Source organism: Cervus canadensis, chromosome 6, assembly GCF_019320065.1.
Source record: "Cervus canadensis isolate Bull #8, Minnesota chromosome 6, ASM1932006v1, whole genome shotgun sequence".
Classification (NCBI taxonomy): domain Eukaryota; kingdom Metazoa; phylum Chordata; class Mammalia; order Artiodactyla; family Cervidae; genus Cervus; species Cervus canadensis.
The window spans coordinates 3,468,965-3,492,992 of record NC_057391.1 but is presented as its reverse complement, the minus strand read 5'-3'; positions in this window follow the sequence as shown (position 1 = coordinate 3,492,992).

Below are 24,028 nucleotides of genomic sequence, written 5' to 3'. Positions count from 1 at the left end.
GCTTTGGTCCTTCCCTTGTCTCCAACCCTTCATACCAGAGGGCACTCTGCTCTCTCTGTTTCTTCCCTTGCATAGACTGCCTCTCAGCCTACAACGCCCTTTATCTGCCCTTCTGAACTCTTCCTCTCCCTTCAACCGTCAACTTAAAAGTCAGGTTTCACCCGCCCAGCTAAACTGGGCAGAGCAAGATGCTGGCCTGTTGAGACTTTGCTTCCGCCCTGTTGCTCCCTGGTTCTGATTATGTGCCTCTGCTGAAGAACTTCCTACATTGGACAGTAATTATCTGTCAAGCAGACTGAATGCTCGGTGTGAGCAGCTTTGGTTTACTCATCCTTGAATAGTGGTAGGTGCGACAGTCCTGCTCACTGGATAAATCAGTGAATCTTGTTGGCCATTTTTATGAGAAAGCTATTTCCCTAAAACAGTAATATATATAGTATTTATAAGTCATTTCAAAATAGTTCTTTTGTATTTCCTCTGATTTGTGGCCGGTTTTCATGAAATGCAGGCTAGCACGTACCCCATTTCTTATCCTTCAGGCCAGATGTACAATTATGCTCTTTTTATGATTGAATATATTTTAACTATAACAAAGTTGTTACCAAAGAAATTAAATCATATCAGATAAGTTATAGATGAACACATCTTCTTATATGACTGCTGTCTAGTAAACTGCCATTCACTGCTTATTTTTCAGCAGTGTAATTCTAAATACTGATTACTGTCTTTTCTTTAAAGATGCTAAAAAAAAAATCCTGATTCCTAGCTGGTCTGCATTCACTTTAAAAATCACATTCTCAGATTGTATCCTTTTTTCCCCTGGGTATTGTAAACTTATGTATGTATCCCCACATACATCCTCAGCCAGTCTTTTAAACGCACCATTTTTAAAATCCAGCTCTGGGTGTTAAAGAAATTTTACTGTTAGGAAGACTCATAAAAGGAAGATGTTATAAACGACCAATTTCCCCCAAAGGCTGAACAGTTATTGGGGTAATTTACCAAAGAAGTGCAGCCTGTGAGACCACACCAGCAACAAAGCCAAGCAAATAGAGTTTCTTTCCTCTTCTGAATTTAGGGAAATGAGTATGAAGGGAAGGATATTAACTCTCTCGGGGTAAGATGTGGGCATTGTCTTTGAGAGCAGGAACTTCTAGGACATGCGAGAGGGGCTGGTGGTGACAGAAGGCTCCAAGGAGAGATGGAAGAGGGGCCCACTTGCTTGCCACATTCAGAGAACGTGGAAAAAGAGCAAATAATTTCAAATGTATATAGAATAAAACTAGCAGAGACAACTGATTTGAGACCTCCCATTTAGGGAACTGCTTCTTTAATTCAGAAACTCACTATTAAAAAGAAAAAAATCTCTCGCATTTGCAAAATGGGCTTTGTACAGTACCTCAGACCACGGCCTAGAGGAGCAGAGTTGCCATGACTCCTTGCATCTCCCACAGGGAGGAAACGGACCAAGGAGTGGTTCACCATCTACGAACAACCTGCCTATGCCCTGCCAGCAAAGGTGTAAGAAAATCTCATTAATCTATGTGGTCCTGACTAGCTGATCACTAAAAGCACGAACAGAAAATTCAGGCTGTCAACAGTCTCCTAGGAATGCCAGCATACCTCACAGTCCAGAAAATCCTGCACGATCTCCCTTTTCCATTTATACTTCAGAGACACAGGAGGAAGCCAAGTAAATTGGACAGTAGCTTCTTTTGCTGTTTTGCTATTCATGTCTATCAGAGCCCTTCCATGTTCTCACGAGATCTGGGCCACTGAACGTAAGATCACTGCCCTTCCAGAAAATGGGCTTCAGTGCTGCAGTCCCAGTCCTGCCTCCACGTGAACCTAAGAGGAGAGCTGAGGCTGGCTGAGAGGCCAGACGCAGCAGGGCCCCTAACGAACTAGGAAACACGTTTTCCCTAAGCAGGCCTCACCTGCACTTCAGGCTGAGATTTTTTTTCTAGGACTAAATAGCCACCTCCTTCCTGGGGGGGCCTTTCCTCTCAACTCCCTCCATGCCCTTCGCTGTCTGCCTTGGCGCTTAGCTCTTGTGTTGATATATTTCTCTCTCCCCACCTGCACTGTGCAGCCTTTGAGCAGGGAACTGCACCTCACTCAGCTTAAGGCCAGTACTGGGGGGTGCTAGCTGCCGTCCATCTCCCCGCCTAGCCTGCAGGGGTACCAGGAGAGCTTAGCAGTCAGGGCTCCACACCCAGCTCGGCTCCCATCCTGGTGACCTTTAGCAAGCCAAGCCTGTGCAAGATCTCATGATTGCATAACACAGGGATCATAAAATGTGCCTCATGGATAGCTCCAAATAATGAAAACTAAGGTGTCTCTCTTTATAAATTGCCCACAGCTCTTCAGACAACACGGGTGTTGAGTTCCATAAATGAAAGAACAGTCTGTCAGCCAGCCCAGTAGATTCTCACGTGTATGCTAGGACTTGACGATATTGCCCATGTTTGCTCCATGTTAACAAGCTTTTCATTTTTAGACGTTTTAGATTTACAGAAAAATGCAAAGATGGTGCAGAGAGTCCCCAAACACTCCTCACACAGTTTTCCATATTATTAACACCTCACATTAGCAGGGTATATTGGCTAAAATTACTTAACCAATATTAATGCCTTCTTATTACCATTAATTTTATTCAGATTTTCCTCAGGTTTTGCTTGGTGTTCTTTTTTTGTCTCAGGATCCCATTCAAGATACCACATTACATTTAGTTATCATGTCTTCTCTTGACTGTAACAGATTTTCAGACTTTTCTTCATAACCTGGACAGTTCTGAGTACTGGTCAGGTATTTTGTAGAATGCATTCAGTTGGGATTTGTCTGATGTTCTTCTCATTATTAGACTGGGGTTATGGGTTTTGGGGGGCTTCCCTGGTGCCTCAGTGGTTAAGAATCTGCCTGCCAGTGCAGGAGACACGAGTTTGATCCTCGGGTTGGGAGGATCCTTTGGAGAGGGAAATGGCAGCCCACTGCAGTATTCTTGCCTGGAGAATCCCCACGGGCAGAGGAGCCTGGTGGGCTACAGTGTGTGGGGTCGCAAAAGAGTCGGACATGACTCAGCGACTAAACAACAGCAACAATGGGTTTTGGGAGGAAGAAGTAAAATACATTTTTATAGCTTTTTGCTTTTTAAAAATTCTTTCACTTCCTCTCTATCTGCCCCTGCCTCTGCCAAAATGCTGTTAATACATTGATAATGCCAGTTAGTATCAAGGAAATAGGCCCTATTCTTGCACGAGTTACAGGAAATCATTCTCCCCAATTGGATATCACTAGCAGGAATGGACTCTTCAGACAAAATGTCCCCGGAGAAGTGGCCTTGGAGCCACAGAGCAGAAGTTCCTGTGGGCTTTTGATAGTGAACTCAGATAAAGGACCAACTGAAGACAAGCCCAGCACAGAGAACAGTCCTGGTACTTGATCTTGTAGAAGTGCTGCCTGAGAGATTTCATCATCCTTTGTGAGTAAAGAAAGAGTGGAGCAACTACAATCAAAGGCACTAGGTCAAAGCATCACAGCTCTGCCCACCCCTCGACAGGCGCTGAGGCTGGATGAGTCCAGGCAGAGGAGGAGAGTCCATGACTGAGACAGATACTGTGGGCAGGCCGAGAGCGTGGGCGCTCTCCTCACCCTGCCGCTGCTTCTCCCGGGGATGCTGGGCAAGTCACCCCACTGTCTGTGGCTGAGGGCAACCTTCTCTGGATATAGTGAATATGGTAATAACTGCCTTGCAGAGTTTTGTGGGGATCAAATGGGATGATATGAGTAAGCATTCACAATGGTGCTGACTCAGAGTGAGTGCCTCGGTATATATCAACTGTCATCATTTTTATATTAAAATTGGAGTGAAGCTCACCTGAGAGGCACTCTAAAGTTAAAACCCTAAGGTTCAGAAGCCTTCTAAGTAGGCCAGATGGAAAAAAAGTCAGATTTCTGAAAAAGATTCCAGAAATCTCTCTTTTAAAAAAAAAAAGAAAAAGCCTGTTACAACCCAGGTGCACCTGCTGGCAGGTGGAGAAGGCAGACAGTTTCTCCAGCATAGCTGAGTTACACGCCCACATGTCTTCTCCCACATGACTGAAACTTGGAATCCTGTTCAGAGGGCAATTAACCAGGCCGCAGTCTAAGGCCGGCACAGTCTAAGGCCATGGAATGGAACCAGCCAGCTGGCCCTCACCGGAACAGTGAACTTGGGCTCCAGCCACTGAGCCCGTCAGCTAGTGACCTGCCAACACAAACAAGCTTACGAATTCACCTTCATCTCAGAGCTCTGGTAAGGCTTAGGGGAACTTAGTTATCTGAAGGTGCTTGCGAATCTGTAAAGTGGTTTTAATTGAGAAGCGTGCATTACCGTATTATCAGGGTTCTGTTAGGCCCTCTGCCCAGGTCTCTGACTCTGAAGAAATGCAGCAAGAAACAAATTCCGTGAGTTTGCCTCTTCACACACACTGTCCTTTCACACTTAAACTCCAAGTATGGTATTATGGATGGTACAAGTGCAGAAGAGTGACAGACAGGATTCACTGAGCATTAGTCTGCTCTGGTTAGAATTCTAATCACTGTACATGTATTATTAGTTCATTTAATCCTTATAACAACTCTCTGAGCCAGTACTGTTATTCTGCCCATTTTTACAGATGAGTAAACGGAGATACAGAAGAGTTAAATGAATATCTAAAGGCCAAAGAGCAATGCTGTGGTTCTATCAGTTGGGGCTATATTTGGTTGCATGTAACAGAAAACTCAAAAAGAAAAGAAAGAAAGAAAGTGAACTTGCTCAGTCATGTCTGGCTTTTTGCCACCCCAAGGACTATAGCCCACCAGGCTCCTCCGTCCATGGAATTTTCCAGGCAAGAGTGCTGGAGTGGGTTGCCATTTCCTTCTCCAAAAAACATAGTTTAAACAAGTTAGAGTTTAATTTTCTCTTGAGTAAAAGAAGATGGGGGTGGGGTAGGTCGTCTAAGGCTAGAACGGAAGCCCCAAGATTCCTAGAGAACTGAACTCATCCTTTTTTCTTCTCTAGTCATCGTAATACATGACTTCTATCCTCAGGGTGTCCTCAGGAGTCCGAGGTGGAGATTGGAGTGCCAGGCATCCGAACTGTATTTCAGTTAGGAGAGAAGAAAGGAGAAGGCAGAGGGCTTCCCCGGAAGCCGCACCTAGCAATTTTCGGTGACATCTCATTGACTACCTCTAGCTGCAAAGACCGCTGGGGTTTTGTTTTTATTTCTCTATGCTGGGCACATTGATCAAGGTTCTATAACAAAGAAGGGGGGGGGAAATAAATTTGGATGTAAGTGCCAAAAAATGCAGGCTTCGCAGGTGGCACAGTGGTAAGTCTGCCAAACAGGAGACGCAGGTTCAATCCCTGGGTTGGGAAGATCCCCTGGAGAATGGCAACCCATTCCAGTATTCTTGCCTGGGAAATCCCATGGACAGAGGAGCCTGGCGGGCTACAGTCCATGGGATTGCAGAAGAGTCAGACATGACTTAGCAACTAAACAGCAAAACAGCCATAAAATACAGCTTTTCAGATTAGAACTGTGGGGCTGATAGCAGGTAAAGATATGGCTATATTTCTGGTTTTATTTCCCATTTGCCGTAGTCATTTAGAAAACACGAACAAGATGGTGTATGCAATTTTTTTAAAGTTAGAACTTTACTAAGATTTCCAGCTTTTTCTTATCCACAATTTCAAGTTATAATTGATGAGACTCTGTAAATTCGTAGTATTTATTTTTTTCAGACTGTTACAATTAAGAGTAAAAGAAACACAGATGTGGTATTTTAGATCAAATAATTTTCTTTATTTTTACTCTGAAATTTTAATCTGAGGCTTTTTATCTGCAAAACATTACTCCCAGGTTTCCCTTTCAAAGAGGAAATGTCCATTTTTAGAACTTTCTTTATCTTTTAAGGAAATATAGGAAAAGAATATTTGAATCATATTTTCAGAGAATTTCCTGAGTTATACATAATTATAGCTAAGAACCTTTCTTTTGACCTCAGTTTCTCCAGTTATAAAGTAGATATAGTAGCTTTTGCACAACAAAGGAATCTATAAGCAAGGTGAAAAGACAGCCTTCAGAATGGGAGAAAATAATAGCAAATGAAGAAACAGACAAAGGATTAATCTCAAAAATATACAAACAACTCCTGCAGCTCAATTCCAGAAAAATAAATGACCAAATCAAAAAATGGGCCAAAGATCTAAACAGACATTTCTCCAAAGAAGACATACAGATGGCTAACAAACACATGAAAAGATGCTCAACATCACTCATTATCAGAGAAATGCAAATCAAAACCTCAATGAGGTACCATTACACGCCAGTCAGGATGGCTGCTATCCAAAAGTCTACAAGCAATAAATGCTGGAGAGGGTGTGGAGAAAAGGGAACCCTCTTACACTGTTGGTGGGAATGCAAACTAGTACAGCCGCTACGGAGAACAGTGTGGAGATTCCTTAAAAAACTGGAAATAGAACTGCCATATGACCCAGCAATCCCACCCCTTGGCATACACACTGAGGAAACCAGATCTGAAAGAGACACTTGTACCCCAATGTTCATCACAGCACTGTTTATAATAGCCAGGACATGGAAGCAACCTAGATGCCCATCAGCAGACGAATGGATAAGGAAGCTGTGGTACATATACACTATGGAATATTACTCAGACATTAAAAAGAATTCATTTGAATCAGTTTTAATGAGATGGATGAAACTGGAGCCCATTATACAGAGTGAAGTAAGCCAGAAAGATAAAGACCAATACAGTATACTAACGCATATATATAGAATTTAAAAAGATGGTAATGATAACCCTATATGCAAAACAGAAAAAGAGACACAGATGTACAAAACAGACTTCTACTCTGTGGGAGAAAGCGAGGGTGGGATGTTCAGAGAGAACAGCATTGAAACATGTATATTATCAAGGGTGAAACAGATCACCAGCCCAGGCTGGATGCATGAGACAAGTGCTCAGGGCTGGTGCGCTGGGAAGACCCAGAGGGATGGGATGGAGAGGGAGGCGGGAGGGGAGCTCAGGATGGGGAACACATGTAAATCCATGGCTGATTCATGTCAATGTATGGCAAAAACCACTACAATACTGTAAAGTAATTAGCCTCCAACTAATAAAAATAAATGGAAAAAATTAATATATCTTTGACAAAAAATAAAGTAGATATAGTTATTCATTCATTGAATATATACTTGTGGGCTTATTAGGTGTTGGATACTTTATGTATGATAGTCATTTTTGTCTCAGTGTTAACAAAAAATTATGGAGTTTGTTACTCAATCAGTATTTTTACAGTTAAATTTCTTTTCATAGAAGTAAACCAAATTTGATATATTGAAAAAACAAACTTAAAACTCCTTCTGGAATCATGAGATGCAAATATATCAACTAGGTACACATTACACATAGCAAAACATGCATTGTGAATCATTACATATAAGGATACTAGAAGATAAATATTAACAATTTTCCTATTTAAGAGTAAACAATATAATATGAAATGGCTTTGTGAAATACAACACTTACCCCTAGTAAGCTGGGGGAACTCTAAAATAGATGCAGCACATTTTTAAAAAATTTATATTAATGTAGCTATATTGCTGCATCTCTAAGGAAATACTTACGGTGTCACTGTGTTCCAGAAATATGTGAGAAAGAAAATCATAGTAGAATCCTCTGTAATGGGAAATGTCATAATAATGTTTCCCCTGATAGAACTCAAAACTGCACGTCTGGGTAGATGAAGAGAGTTCAGAGTCAGAGCCTGAGGTTGGGGGACCGTGGTTCACTGTCTGTTACCAGTTGTAATCGCCTTCTGACCCTGGCCACACCAGCCGGACTCTGGACCTGCTCGCTCTCTTCTGCCGGAGCGCCTGGGGCGGCAGCGGCCGGGCAGGAACCTGGCGCTCCTGGGAGCCTGGCGACCTGCGAGGTCAGGAGAGGGGCCGCAGAAGTCGTTTGAGTCCTTAACAAAGAGCGTGTCTATTTCACATCACAAAAGGCACAGGTCCCTCCATGTCAAGTCTGGACTCAAATGAGAAGCAGATGAAGTAGAGTCAGTGGGGAGAGGTGGGGCGGAACGGATGGCCACACTCGGAAGGAGAGCATTCCGAGAGAAGGGAGTGAATGCGGGAGTTCCCCAAGAGCCACAAGTAGGTTAATACACAGAAGTTTCATGCGTTTTCCCGTGTGCCCTTAATCTTATTCAGACAAATAAAAAAATTATTTTTAAATTTTTGAACATACTCCATAGCTCACCTCTGCCTTGGCTGGCTAATTGTAAGTGAAAATGTGCCTGCTTCTTGACCAAAAGCTTGTCCTTCCTACTGCTCAAAGTCAATGTTGTTTTTATAGTATGATGTTTAGAGTCTCTTTTTTAGCATTTTTTCTACTCTGTAAATTTCTCCCCAGATATTTCTGCCCTCTATAATAGAACAGCAGAACTTGAAGCCCTATCAAATGTCAGTACTTAGATTAACCAGTAAATTGGTGGCCGATATTCATCCTCAGTCTCCGATGACACTGTTGTTTCTCAAGCAAGTAAGTGGGCCCAGAGGAAGCCTGGAATGGCCAGTTCCAGCTATCTTAGGAGCCTGCGGTCCCATCAGCCAAGCTGCTGAGCAGCTTGGACCTTTTAACTTCAAAGTGGACCTTTAAATTTCCAATTAATGGAGATATGAGCTGTGTTCTTTGTTGAGGAACAGCGGCACAAGAAGGAGATTTTTAAAATGTGTTTTGTCGTAAAAGACAACAATAGACACACGTTATCACTTTTGCCAAAACCAATGAATTCTGCTATGTGATAATCTTACAGTAATTTCTTCCTTTGACTACAACCCCATCTTCCTCACTCACTGCCGCCAAAACCGATGCCAGATCTGAATCCTGAAAATGACCCCTTCTCCTTCCTCCCGTGTCTTCCCCACCACAATTCTCACAAAACAGACAACCCTCTACAATAAACCAGGAATGAGAGGAGAACGGCCGTTAGAGCCAGCCCATGTACTACAGCACCAAGTAGCTTCCTTTATCCCTGACTTGTAACATCTCAAAGCAGCAGTGGACTCAAGATTCTTCAGGATGGTTAAAAAACTGATGCTAACCTGTGAGGCAGAAGAAATAATACAAAGCGGACCTTTGCCCCCAGAGAATGACTGAGGTCCTGCGGGAAGATTCTTCAGCCTTGCAAAGAGCAAACTTATGTGGCAGTAACACAAGCAGGTGTGATGAGAGAAGCAGATCAAAGAAACTAAAAACAGAGTATGTGGTTAAATTATTTATGATGATGCCGCAGCTGTATTGATCAGAGGCAGTTTTCTCTCTTAACCCCTACCTTCCCCATACTTATAGAAGGACGTGTCATCCATCCCCCAAAGAATTATGCCCCAATGTGAACAGGTTGGGGACAGGGTGTGGGGTTAGTTTTCAGGACCTTAGTTACGAGAAGCCTGGTAATCTAATATAGCTCTACCATATCTAATGACAAACAAACCAGTGATCTCTTTGCATATCTCATTTCCTAGGAAAGAAATGGTGTATCATTTCACAGTGTACCTTGCAGGAAAAAAAAGTTCTGCCCTCCCTGGCAAGATCATATTACCTTCAGCATCAAAAAGTCTAATAAGAAATTGAAGTTTTTAAAGTACAGCATGGTATTGAAAGGGCATTTATATTTTAAGAGTCTTGCTTATCTTGTTCACTGCTGAATCTGCACTGCCAGAACACTGCTGGGCACACAGTAGGTGGTCAGTCATATTTGATGAATGAATGAATGTTGTTGGTATACTTATCGGGACTCAGTGAATGGACATGGAATGCAGACATTCAAGTCTCTATGCTCAGCAGCTTGGCTGATGGGACCGCAGGCTCCTAAGATAGCTGGAACTGGCCATTCCAGGCTTCCTTCTGGGCCCACTTACTTGCTTGAGAAACAACAGTGTCCTCCGAGACTGAGGATGAATTTAGGCTATGTGCACACAGTTCCAACTTTGCAGTTTGGGAAACTCTGAGACAAGAATTGATCCTCTGTCCTTCAACAAACCACCCTAAAGCAGTTTGCCTCTTTGGGCCAAAGATTGTCTGTGATAAACTTCTGAAGAAAAGAAACTGGTAGAAAATACAATATCCTTTTCACCTCAAGGGAAAGGGGACTTAAAAGGAAAGCTCTTCTTAATGTTGCTCAGGTAACTAACATTTCATTTGGAAAAAAAAAAAATCCTTATTCTGATGCAGAGGGGAAAAAAAGATTGGTAGCTGATCAAGCTGGTTCATGCTAAGAAAGTCTAAGAATTTGTCCCAACTGAGTGTTGAAAAGTCATCTAGGGAAGGCAAATTATGACTTATCTCTGTAACAGACAACTTTGGCTAATGTATTACTACCCTTATTCCTAACAGCTAACATTTTATGGAATTTAACCAAAAACCACATTAGAAAGAGAAGAAAATGTGTTTAGCTTCTGGTGATAGTTAAACTGATCAGAGAATACTAGAAATTATCAGGTTCTAGCAAGAGTCTAAAATGGCATCAACCTTGGATTTTGAAGAAGATGGAAAATAGAGCCATGCAAAGGCCTCTGTTCCTTCCATTTCAGGTTCCCGGAAACGACAGATCTTTTTGCTTTTTAAAAAAATTCATAGCAGTACTAGGAAACAGGAATTGATATACTAGGCGGGCCAGAAATTATTATAAGGAATACTGAAATACATGCAAAGCAGATGGAATAATGTTAACAGAGAAAAGCTACTCAGCTAAAAATGGAAATGACTTCAAATGGGCTACTGACTGAGGGCACATACAGGGAACAGGAAGAATCCTAGGCCCCCAGAAACTGATCAAATGAGACAAATATGGGATTGAAGCAAAAATGCTGAAGAACATGTTGGTACATCAGATTCAGTAATGTATTAATAGATTTATATATCATAACCAAGCAGGACTTATCCCAGAAGAGAGTCAACACTGGAAAGAAATTAACATAATTCACTCTATTACTAGATTAAAAATGGAAATCCTACAGTCATGTAAACAGGTGCCTCATGAAAGAATTCAATTAATTTCAACATGTATATCTGATAAAAAATTCTTTTTAGCATAGTAAGAATAGAAGAAACTTTCTTACCCCAATAAAGGATATTATTAACCCAAAATCCTTAACCCCCACATCCTCAACTACAAAGATGAACTATTTGGAAGGTTTCCATTAAAATCAGAAATAAGTCCAGAATGACTTATCATTTCTGCTAGCCAACATTATAATGAAAGGTATAACAAAATGGGTAAAAAATTCTCTAAATATTGGCAAAGAATAGGAAAAGTGAGCTATGTGTATTCAGATAATATAATGTGGTTTTTTTTTTTTATTCCAGGAGACTCAACTAGCAAACTATTAGAAATAATAACAGAGCTCAACAGTGTGACCAGAAACAAGATAAACAGACAGCCTTCAGCCTTAGACCAAATGCATGTGTTCCCTCCAAAAGGCTTGTGTTGAAATCCCAACCCCCTATTGTGATGGTATTAGAAGGTAGGATCTTTGGGAGGTGATTCAATTCAGTTCAGTCGCTCAGTTGTGTCCGACTCTTTGCGACCCCATGAATTGCAGCACGCCAGGCCTCCCTGTCCATCACCAACTCCCAGAGTTTCCTCAAACCCATGTCCATCAAATTGGTGATGCCATCCAGCCATCTCATCCTCTGTCGTCCCCTTCTCCTCCTGCTCCCAATCCCTCCCAGCATCAGGGTCTTTTCCAGTGAGTCAGCTCTTCGCATGAGGTGGCCAGAGTATTGGAGTTTCAGCTTCAGCATCGGTCCCTCCAGTGAGCACCCAGGACTGATCTCCTTGGGAGGTGACTAGGTCATGAGAATGGAGCCCTCTAGAATGAGACTAGTGGCTTCTATGAAAGAGATATTTTTCTTTCACGAAAAATGTACCTCAGTTAACATTGATATTACTAATTCTTTGAATTCTTTGCCTAGTAAATTGTTTATTTTTTTCCCAAGGGGTTTTCTTTTTCTCTTTCAATTGGGACAGATTCCTCTGTCTTCTTGTTCGTTTGACTTTGTCTCTCTGAACTTATGTGAGACAGTTACCCTTTGTGGTCTTGGAGGAGTGTCCTTGTGTGGGACCGTCCTCATTCGGTGAGTGCCCAGTGGCTTTGGCAAAAGAGCTGAGCCTGCTGTGGTCCTGAGTCACATCTCCCCCAGGGCGTGCTGGCAGCTATCAGCTTGGTAGGAGGTGCGCTTGAGTTGGAGGGGCTCGGGCTGGAGCCAGGTGTGAGCTGGGTCTTCCTGTCTTTCCATGACCATCTGGGGCCGGCTTGGGTCCCAGGTTACGGGAGCAGAAGGCTTGAGGATTGGGTCTGAGCTGGTTCCATCCCCTGTTAGCGGGTTCTCCCGCCCATCCCGGCACCAGTCCCCTCACCCTGTGGGGAGGCAGTGCTGGAGAAGCAGGGCTGGTGTGGGCCCCTGGCATGAGTTGGGGGTGGCCTGTATCAGTCTGGCTGGGTCAGAGGCCCAGGCTGCTTCCAACGTGCCGCCCGTGGAAGAAGCAGTGACAGCTGCCCCTGCCCGGCTCGGAGGTCGCATCAGGCCCGAGTCACATGTGGTCTCTCTGCTGAGCCCTCTCCCTGGGCCCCGGCAGCCCCGGGCCCAGTGCAGAGCTGTGTGGTGATGCCAGCCGCTGAAGCGCCCACCTGTCTCGGGCTGGGGCAGGCTCGGGGGCCGCGGTGTGCCGTCTCAGTCCACCGTCTCTGCCGTGCTTCGGGAGCAGGCTGGTGGCCATGCCCTCCTCACGAGTGGTGTCCCGGCTTTCCGCAGGCCTCCTGTTGGTCCCACCAGCCCTCCTGCCGGCCACGGGGCCTGTCCTCCCTGGGGTGGACCCCAGGGCTAGGGGGCCGGCTTGTGCCTTGAATGACTCACTCCCCGGGCGAATCTCCACCCATGTAATCCCTGTTTACCTCTGACACTCTCCCAGGACCGCAGGTCCCAACCTGACTTTCCTTTCCCTTCCCACCTGATTCTGCTGCATGCACCTTTCGTACCGTATTGCGTCCCCAGTTACAGTGTGAATTCTTCCACAAGTGATTGTATTTTTGATGTGCCCACAGGGACAGGTGAGTTCTGCATCCTCCTCTTCCATCACCTTGCTCTCCACCCTTTCATCACTGATTTGAAGTATCACCTTTATTACTTAGAAAATAAATATAAATCATGTAAAATCTAATCACAAGTTTTAATCTAGATTTTCTATTCTGTCTTATTGATCTACTTATCTACTCTTACACCAATTGTTCTAATTATTATGCTTCATTTTTGTATTTGCTAGAGCATTGTTCTTTTATAAATTGTCTTGACTAAAATCTTGTGTATTTCTCTTTTGAATTAATTTTATAATTAACTTGGCAAATTCCTGGAAAATCCTGAGAGTACTTTTATCGTGATTATTTTGGATTTACAGACTAATTAAAAGATTGAAGGAATTTGTTGCTATCACACTGTCTTGCAAATATACTAAAGGAAGTTTTCGGAATGAAAGGAAATGACTGCAGATAGCAGAGAGTGAAGAGTACCAGAAATGATAAATCATGAGCAAATACATTGTGTACACATGTTTTTTAACTCAATTTCTTTTGCAATCTTAGACTGCAATGTTAAACTGTGTAAAGCACTAATTATAAGAATTATTCTTGGGTTTATAACATACATAAGTGTTATACATACATAATACATATGGCAATTGAGGGGGCAGAATTGGAACTACCTTCTTAAGCTGCTATGTTTTACTGGTATTAAGTCAGTATTAACCTAAAGTAGATTGTGACGGGTAATATTTGTATCGTAACTCTTAAAGTAACTATTAAGAAATAGGAATTTTGTTAAAAATCAACAGAAGAATGAAATAGGTTCATTAAAAAAATATTAAACACAAAAGAACACAGTAAAGGAGGAACAGAGGAAGAACAAAGATCTGACACATGGGCTTTTCCACCCAACAGCAGAATGCACATGCCTTTCAAGCATACATGGAATATCACCCAAAACATAATATTTTAGGGAACAGTAAACTACAACCCAAGCGCCAGGCACCTAATTTTTCAAAACTATTTTAAGTGTGTAATTCATTGGCATTATTTGCATTCATAATGTTGTACAGCCATCACCATTATCTATACCCCAAATTTTCATCATCCACAGCATAGTCTCTGGACCCATTAAGTGGTAAAATTCTCCATTCCCCGTGCCCTCCAGCCCATGTAATCTATTTTCTATTCCTATGAATTTATTTATTGTAGACATTTTATGTAATTGAAATTACACAGTATTTGTCCTTCTGTGTTGAGCTTACTTCACTCAGCCTAATGTCTTTAAGGTCTGTCCATATGGTAAGCATATATCAGAAGTTCCTTCCATATTACAGACAAATAATATTCCATTATATGTATCTAGTATACTACACTTTGTTTATCCAGTCATATGATGATTAACAGCTGGGTTGTTTATATCACTTGGTTACGGTGAAAAATGCAGCAGTGAACGCTTGTATGCAAGCAAGTATTCTCTGAGTCCTGCTTTCAGTTCTTCTGAGAGGTGGGATTGCTGGTGATTTTATGTTTAACTTTTCGAGGGACCACTGAACTGTTTCTCACTGCATCATTTTCTACTACCGCCAGCTATGTACTAGACTTCCAGTTTCTCCACAGCCTTAATGTATTTAAAAAACACTGAAATCATTTTTTAAAATGGATTTTGTTCAAATTAGATGAGAAATCAACAGGAAGAAATATAGGAAATCTAAATTATTTAGAAATTTGGAATAATTTGGAAATAAGCAATATATTTCTAAATAGCCTGTGAAAGGGGGAAATTAAAAAACATTTCTTTAAAAAATGTGTGCATTTTTACTTTTGCCTGTGCTGGGATTTCGTTGCTGCACACAGGCTCTCTCTGGTCTTGGGGACGGGCTACCCTTTGCTGTGCTGCCCGGGTGCTCCCTGGGGTGCTCTCTATTCTTGGGGAGCACGGGCTCTCGGCGGTGGGCACAGGGGCTTAGTGCCCCACGGCATGTGGGATCTTCCAGACCCTGCCTTGGCAAGCGAATTCTTAACCACTGGCCACCAGGGAAATCCAAGATTGTTTCTGAATGAATAAAACAAACCCACAGTGTATCAAAATGTATGGAATGTAGCTAAACCAATATTTACAGTTAAGATGGAGTGCTTCTCCTCTACTATTAGGAATAGGCAGGGATGTCAACTCTTGCCACTTTTATTCAGTATTATAACAGAGGTTCTAACTAGAGTGATAAGGCAAGAAAAATCAAGGTATAAAGACTGGAAAGGAAAAAGTAAAACTTTCTCTAATTATGAATTAATAAATTTTACAACATTGCAAAATACAGTCTACCATGCAATTATTTGTTGCATTTCTATATACAAACAATAAACAACCCAAAATGAAATTAAGAAATCAGTTTCTTTCACAATAATAAGATACTTTGCAATGCATTTAACAAAAGCAGTGCAATATATCTGAACAATAAAAGCTATAGAGCACAACTAGAGAAATTAGAGAAAGTCTCAATAAATGGAGAGAGGCCACCATCCTCGTTAGTATAGTGGTAAGTATCCCTGCCTATCAATAAATGGAGAGATATTCCAATGTTTTAGAAATGGATTATGAGATACCTGCATAACTCCATAATTTAATAAAAATTACTAAACTATATACCCTTATAATTGGTGGGTTTTATGGTATGTAAATCATACCTCAATAAAGCTGTTAAAAATTGTTTTTTAAATGACCTTTCTGGGTATAGGTGCTAGGGTGCATTTGTGTCAGAAAGCTATATTTTATTAATATGTTTGCACTCAAAGACTGCCGAAGTAAATATGCAAGTTTATTAAAACCAAGATATTTTTATATTCCTAATTCCAGTCTCTAAGCCTTAAACTGCTAAACATTCATCATCATAGATTTCAATTTCTAAACTTGTACAATTATTTATTTGTGTCCACAGCTATAAGAAAATTGGAATGTGTATTTTTTGTGTTATTTGTTAAAACTATTGTACTATGTTGTTTACTACAAGGAAGAGAAAATAGGGTGTCTTGGGTGAAAATGAAGCTAAAAGTTGTGGCTCTCTACGCATGCTAAGTTGCTTCAGGATTCTCCAAGCAAGAATACTGGAGTGGGTTACCATGCCCTCCTCCAGGGTATCTTCCTGACCCAAGGACCAAACCCGCGTCTCTTACGTCTCCTGCGTTGGCAGGTAGGTTCTTTACCACTAGTGCCACTTGGGAAGCCCGTGGCTCTCTACACGTTACAATTATTTCAGTAATCCACATGGCAGTCAAGCCGTTACAGTGAAAAGTTTTCCATTAGATGGAAACTAGCAATTAGATTTCCCACAGCGAGGGACTCTTCAATATTGCTAGACTTCTCCATGTGAAAAATTCACACATCATGTAATCCCTCTATTAAGTATCTTCCTTTTAGGTGGGTAAGTTCCCTATGAAGCAGCACCTGCCTTGTTACTTTTATTATTTTCGAGAAATGTGAATTCACTTATTTCTTAATTTTAGTTTCTCTGGGGAATGAAGTTAGATATTAATTTGTATACTAATCTTACTGTCTTAGAAGTAAGAGAAATAATAAAGCAAGTTTTGTTGGGTGCCTGACCCTGTGTCTAAGAAGTCCATACAGAGAACGTCAGGGGAAGTGTTAATGCTGTTTTCTTCTTTGAAGGGGCTTCCCTGGTGGCTCAGATGGTAACAAATCCGCCTGCAATGCAGGTGACCTGGGTTCAATTCCTGGGTTGGGAAGATCCCCTGGAGGAGGGCAGGACAACCCACTCCAGTATTCTTGCCTGGAGAATGCCGTGGACAGAGGAGTCTGGTGGGTTACAGTCCACGGGGTCAAAAAGAGTCGGACACGACTGAGCGACTAATGACAGAAGTGCATCTTGGAAAGGTTCTTAATGCTCCATAGTGCTGATCACTAAACTCAGTGCTGACTAAATAAAGAGCAGTAAATACCGCCAGGCACCTGAATAAATAGATGCTCCGTGTTTAACTTGTGGACACATACCTAGACTCTCATGGGCAGGGTTCACTCCCTGCCTCTACAGCAGCTGATTCTAAGACCCTTGCCCCCAGCCCCATCTTGGTCTTGCGGGGGGGAATTCAGGCAACTGTTAAGCATATTGTGCCTGAAGTATTTCCTAGTAGCAAGTAATTGAGTGGACAGATCTTTTATAATAGCAGGGGTTTTTTTGGGGGGGAGAGGGGGAAGAGCCGCTAGTGCTACCATGTGGCAAAGGGATCCTTAAATGGGAGATATTAGCACTAAGACCATGAAGAGGTTAGAGACAGTTTAGTCAGTCATTTTACAAAAGAGAAAATTGAAACTCGGGAAACTGAGTGGATTTACCCCAGGGGTAGCTGAAACTGACAGTTTCCCACTCAGTATCTGTTTCTTCTTCCTCACTAATGAATCCTGGATTTTCTTTATAGAGTGGCAATGTTCCCAGAGTAAAAGAATCACCTTTTCAGCCTTCCTTGTAGCTAGAGATAAAGACGTATGTCCCAGTACTCACAAGGGAGATGTAAGCGGAGGTCGTTGGATGGGGTTTTGGAGAAAGCTTTCTAAAGGGAGACGTTAGACTTCTTTTTGTCTCTTCCTTCCTCCTTACTACGTGTCACGCAGACACAAGACTAGTTGTTTGGTTCTAACGTGATTTTTATTATTTCTGGGTGTGAAAAAACTTTCTTTTTTAAACAATACCTCTTTCTGGCAATCTATCAAATATTGGTGGAGAAGGAAATGGCAACCCACTCCAGTATTCTTGTTTGGAAAATCCCATGGACAGAGGAGCCCGGCAGGCTACCGTCCATAGGGTCGCAAAGAGTCCAACACGACTGAAGTGACTTAGCGTCACATATTGGAGGAATCCATTCATGAATGCTGCAGATCTTACTTGAATTCTGTATCTAGCTTTTCTTATGGAAGCAAAGGACATACCAAGGTTCTACAGAGCCTGAGAAAGACAAGAAGCTTCTCAGCAAGACACATGCGTGTTTCTCAGTTTCTGCTGACCCCTCACTGTGAACCCCTAGCACATTAGCTTCTGCTGCGTGAACAGGGGATCAGCGCCAGCTCAGAGGACAGTACCACTACCACCAAGAAGGTGGGAGGGAAGTAACTCCCTGAAGAAGGAGCAAAGGGGCAACGTTCTTAGAGCTTCATGGAGATGCATGTAGGGAAAAAAGAAATCATTATGTTCTTTTGGATTTCTGGGCCAGAGAAGAAAGGGCTTTTTTTTTTTTTTTTAGAGAAAAGTTCATGCCCTTATCACTTTTCTCCTTTTCAAGAAAGATAAGAGACTGCCTATAGTGGAGGAATACAGTAGACCTCACTTTGTTCAGCCAAGTTTTCTTCTCAAGAGAAGCAAAGATTGTCAGGTTTGAATGAAGCAGAAAGAAGCCTAAGAGGCCAGTTTCAGCTGCAGCCTGCTAGGGGAGCTGCTATTTTAAAAAAGAAGTGTAAAATGTGAGAAACACGGCACTTAATGTTTAACTCCATGAAATGAAAAAAAAAGAAAAAAAGAAAAAAGAAAATATTTGGAAAGCGAGTTAGTAGTAACTAAAGGGTGAGAATGTTTAGCCAGGAAGCACACCTTGATGGCCAGAATCGTCTTTTTTTTTTTAATTAAAGGAAAGTTGAGTATCAAGAGGATATAGAGATATAATCGACCTTACACACTTTGTGTGTTTAAAATACAATCCTGGTGTTTGTTCTCATCACAGGAGCGCTGGCTTGGTCTTTGTTACCTATCGGATGTCAGGAAGGCTGACTTGAGATGCGGCGTTGCCATTTCCTGGGCCCTCACTTATTTTTTTTCCGGCGCTGTCAGCCAGATCCTTTGTTGTGCCTGCTCTGCATTCACTCTCTCTGCCCTCACACCTCCAGACAGTGGGATGGGGATTTTTCCCGGGCCTTGCAGGAAGAGCTCCGGACGGCCACCGTCTCAGGCATCGGATAAAGGACAGCTTTAACCGGCCAGCGGGTGTCGGGGCCGGCTCGGCGCCACGCCGGGAGCAGACACGCTTTTGTGTGGGTGTTTGTCTCGGCGGCCTTCCGACCCCCGGGCGGGAGGCGCGGGCCGCGACCCCCGAGGAGGCGGGGCCTCCGAGCCGGGCTCCGCCTGGTGCGGATTCACGGCCGCCGCCGCCGCCCTCGTTGTTCCGTTACACCGCCCTGTCCAGAGCTGAGAACGCCAGACGTGGCTGCCCAGGAGCCCTCCATGGCCTTCCTCCCACCCCACTCCGCGTTTTGCTTTTCCCCCTTGCTTTCTCGTTTTTCCTCGATAACAGCATCCTGGCGGGGCGCTTGGCAAAACTCAGGCTAAAATCAGAGAAAAGAGAGAAAAAGGACACATTCGGTGCACCTGCCTCGTTCCTCCAGAGTTTGCGAAGGATCTTAACCATGTCTGAGTCGGGGGAGATTAGTGAATTTGGCTACATCATGGAATTGTTAGCCAGAGGCAAGGTAAGTGCCGGGGCGCGCGGAGCTGCGGCCTGGGTTCCGCCCCCCGTCCCCGCTCCGGGCAATATTTGGCCTGTGGCTGTAGGTGTCCCGGGCCCTGGCAGCCCCCGGGGAGGGCGGGACTGGAGTCCCAGGTCCGTGTTCTCAGCCAGGACGCCCCAGTCGCTGCTGAAAGCAAGGCAGACGTCTGACCTCCCACCCTCTCCACCCCCATTAATAGCGCGGCACCTCTGCAATGAGCCAAAAAGAACTTGGCCAGCTGGGTGACGGTGGGGACTCTGGGGACCGAGAGGGGCAAGGGCTCAGCCTGCGAAGATCGGGAGGAGGGCCGGGCGTTGGCCAGGGGGCGCTCCTCGGCGCGCCCAGGGCTCCAAAGCGTGGTTGACAACGTGTGGTTGACCTGGTCTGTCCAGGCGCAGGGCGCGGAGGGAAGGCTGGACCAGACGGTGGATAGGCTATGAGGGTGGGATCGGGCTCACGCAGTCCGACCTTACGGCAGATAAGAAGGGGCAAAACCCTAGTTCGCCCAGCCCTGGTGTTTTCAGGTCCTTGGCCGTTGTCCCAGGCCCGCAACATTTCAGGCATCCTTCCTTTGGAGGGGAGCGGGAGATGCCAAGGCGCCAGATTTCAGCCAGGCACCTGTTTCGGAGTCCTTTGGAAACCCAGAGTGGCGCCTGCTGACCACGCCCTCGGCCGGGCGGAGTGGCGCCTCGCTGAAGCGGGAAGCGGAAAGCGGAGTCTACCCTCCGAGCTGCATCTGAGAAGGTGCCTGGAGAGGCTCCTATGTGGTTTACAGGCGGGAAGAACTGGGAAATGCGAAGGTGGCGCGCTGCGCGGTCCGCCGGGATTCGCCTGTGCCTAGAAAGCGAGAAACGGCGTCTGCATTTGTCCTCTGCAGTTGGAGTTTCGAGAAAAGGTTATGGCACAGACGAGAGAAGGATGCCCTGCGCAAGGTCATCATAAAAAGAAGGATGATCTGCAGCTCTGCTGTGAGCCCCTGGAACAAGAGTCTCATATCTCACCAACCCCAGCAAAGTGGATGCTTCAGGCCAGACAGTCCCACGGCTGGGGAGCAGGTTAACGTCCTCCCCGACCAAAGGGTCCTGGGCTAACTGTGGGCCTCCTGAATTCTCTCTCTTGTTGTGCAAACACGGAATATACTCACTCAAAACAGAATGCTTATTCCCTTTTCATTAGTAGAGTCAGTGTTTCAGGCCATCCCTGCCATTTACACCCCTGACCAGAAGTACAAACGGAGGACACCGGTTCGACTTTCTTTCGTGTCCCGAGGCTCCATCATACACTTCGAGGGGCCTCCAGCACACGCGTAGGGACATGCTGGCCAGCATCTCCAAGCTCTTCGTCACCCCAAACAGCTTCCCCTTGGCCACGAGCACCGCCTTCCCCGACCCCCGGTCTGGAGGGCTACCACAACCCTCTCCACCCTCTGGAAGATCGACCCTGGGGACAGAAGTTCAGAAAGAAGTGCTGAGTGAGGAGGCTGACTTCCAGGGGGCGAGAACCTGGCCTGTCTAAAGCACACAGCAGGACCCTGGTTGCCCAGGAACCAGACGGGGGAAGGACTATGCCTTTTGTAGGTTACAAAGTAAATGGACCACCCTTGATGGGATCAGGAGTAGAATGACTGAGAGGTCAGTTTAGGCCCCTGGTGCTCAGATATTCTTCAGAGTTAGCCGGATTTGTATTCGTTGGCTAATACTTCAGTAAGCAGGCAACACTTGATATTAGGAGAGAATAGTTTTGAGACAGGATCCAGGGATCTGCAAGTTGACACCCCAGGTGATTACAAAGCAGGCAGGTGAACTTCTCATAAACACTAAATGGGCAAGGAGGGCACAATCATTCATGAGCCCTTAAAACGCCTTATAATAAAGTCAGGTGAAGAAAATGAACGTCTGCAATTAGCATTGTGTTTCAGAGTACGCTCACTGTAGTGAAAAAACGCAACTCAAAGCCTTCTGGCTTTATCCACAGAATTTCTCTGCCTCACTCTCCACTAGGCGGACCCTCTTCCCTGGCCTTCAGTAGTGGGCCTGCAGGTGAGGCAGAGGCGTGAGCTCAGCTGACTTCCAGAGTCAGAGGGGCAGGTGTGCCTGTGAAATCTCTGGGGTGGGAAAGTGGGTTCCCGCAGTAGGGTCTCTGCCTTTCATTTGGGGGAGTGAGGGGTCAGGCGTAGCCTCTTAACCATTACAACTCAAGCTTCTTCTCTGCCCTCTTTCCTCACAACTCTGCTCCTCCCAGTTCTGCTTAAACCCTCCTCATATGTGTGATTTGTACAGGATTTGAACACTGAATACCTCACTGAGCATTAGCCATGGACTAACAGACCTTTGAGGTTTGACTTGCTTTCTTTTCCACTGAGAAGTTAGGTTCCACCTTGTAGCTCAAGTTGGTAATGTAAAGAACAATATGAAATGGGTCTAATTACACCAGGTTTGTGAAGTTTAAAACGAAAGAGTTGAGGCTCTTGTCTTCCTGCCCCCTCCCCTTCCCTCCCCTTCCTTCAGAGTTGGGACCGGGGTGTTGACCATCATCATCATTTCTTTCACTTTTCCTGATGGCTTTAAAGTTTTAAAGCATTTAATGTATGGTCACTGCAAAATGTTCAAACTTTACCGAAAACTTTACAGTCAGGGTGGAACTTCGCTCCCACCTCCAACCCACTGCATTTCCCGGTGGCAGCAGTTTCCTTGATGCCTACCTCAGATTAAATTAGCCTGCTGTGTGTTCTCTGAATATGGGAGGTGAGTCTTTCATCTCAGGGTAACATAAAACCCACATGATGAGCTCGATCAGCGTATTGACTCTCCTGTGACGATTACTTTAATATTTAAAGTACACAGTGATCTCTACCACTGTGGTCTTTCTGTTCATCCAACCCTATGAGTATGGGTAATACCTATGATAATTCTCAAGAGGTTTAAAAATCAATGTAAATGGGCTCCTTATATTTCACTGTCACAGAAATTTGTACCTTTTCTGGAAGCCGCTTTCTGAAGTTTGCTGGTTTTTTTTTTTTTTTCTTTTTCAAATAAACATCATATCTTGTCTTGGGGCATAGCCGATTAACAATGTCGTGACAGTTGTAGGTGGACTGCACAGGGACCCAGTCATACATACACGTGTATCTCTTCTCCCCCAAACTCCCTTCCCTTCCAGGCTGAGTTGAGCAGAGTTCCATGTGCTGTACAGTAGGACTTTGTTGGTTATCCATTTTAAATATAGCCGTGTGTAGATGTCCATCCCAAACTCCATAACTGTACCTTCCCCCCATCCTTCCCCTGTACAGCCCGCTGGCCTGCCTCACCCAGAAACCACAAGTTCCTTCTCTGAGTCTGTGAGTCTCTTTCTGTTTTGTAAGTTCACTTGTATCATTTATTTTTAGATTCCACAAATAAGGGATGTCATACAATATTTCTCCTTCTCTGTCTGACTTACTTCACTCAGTATGGCAGTCTCTAGGTCCATTCATGTTGCTGCAAATGACATTATTTTATTCTTTTTAATGACCGGGTAATATTCCATTGATACATGTACCACATCTTTCTTATCCATTCCTCTGTCAACCTGTGAACATTCAGGTTGCTTCCATGTCCTGGCTATTGTAAACAGTGCTGCAATGAACATTGGGGGTGCATGTATCCTTTCAGATCATGTTTTTCTCCGGATATATGCCCAGGAGTGGGTCATATGCTAGGTCTATTTTTAGTTTTTTAAGGACCCTCCATACTGTTTTCCCTTGTAGCTGTACCAATTTACATTCCCACCAACAGTGTAAATGAGTTCCCTTCTCTCCACACCCTCTCCAACCCTATTGTTTGCGGATGTTTTGGTAATAACCATTCTGGCTGGTATGAAGTGATATCTCACTGTAGTTTTGATTTGCATTTCTCTAATAATTAGCAGTGTTGAACACCTTTCCATGTGTGTCTTGGCCACATGCATGTCTTCTCTGGAGAAATGTCTGTCTGGTCTTCTGCCCGTTTGTCGACTGGGTTGTTTGTTTTGACGCTGTTGAGTGTCATGAGCTATTTGTAAATTTTGGAGACCTTGTTGGCCAGATCATTTGCAAATATTTTCTCCCAATCTGTGGTTTTGTTTTGTTTTTCTTCTGTAACTCATCTCTTTGGACTGAAAGAGAGCTTTCCAAATCTGTGATCAAAATCTATCATTACACAATGCAGTGTTTTCAGACTGTGTTGGTCTCTAGAAAGATGTACCTTATTAATTTGTTATCATCATCACACATTTGTTTTTTCCACACCATTGCATACTTTTCTAGAATCATATAATGAAAACTTGATGACAGGAAACCTAGAAGAATTTATATTTAGTAGACATCCTTATTTAGAGTTTATTTATTTATTTATTTCTTATTTAGAGTTTAAACATATTTATATGTATTCACAGCCAGAAA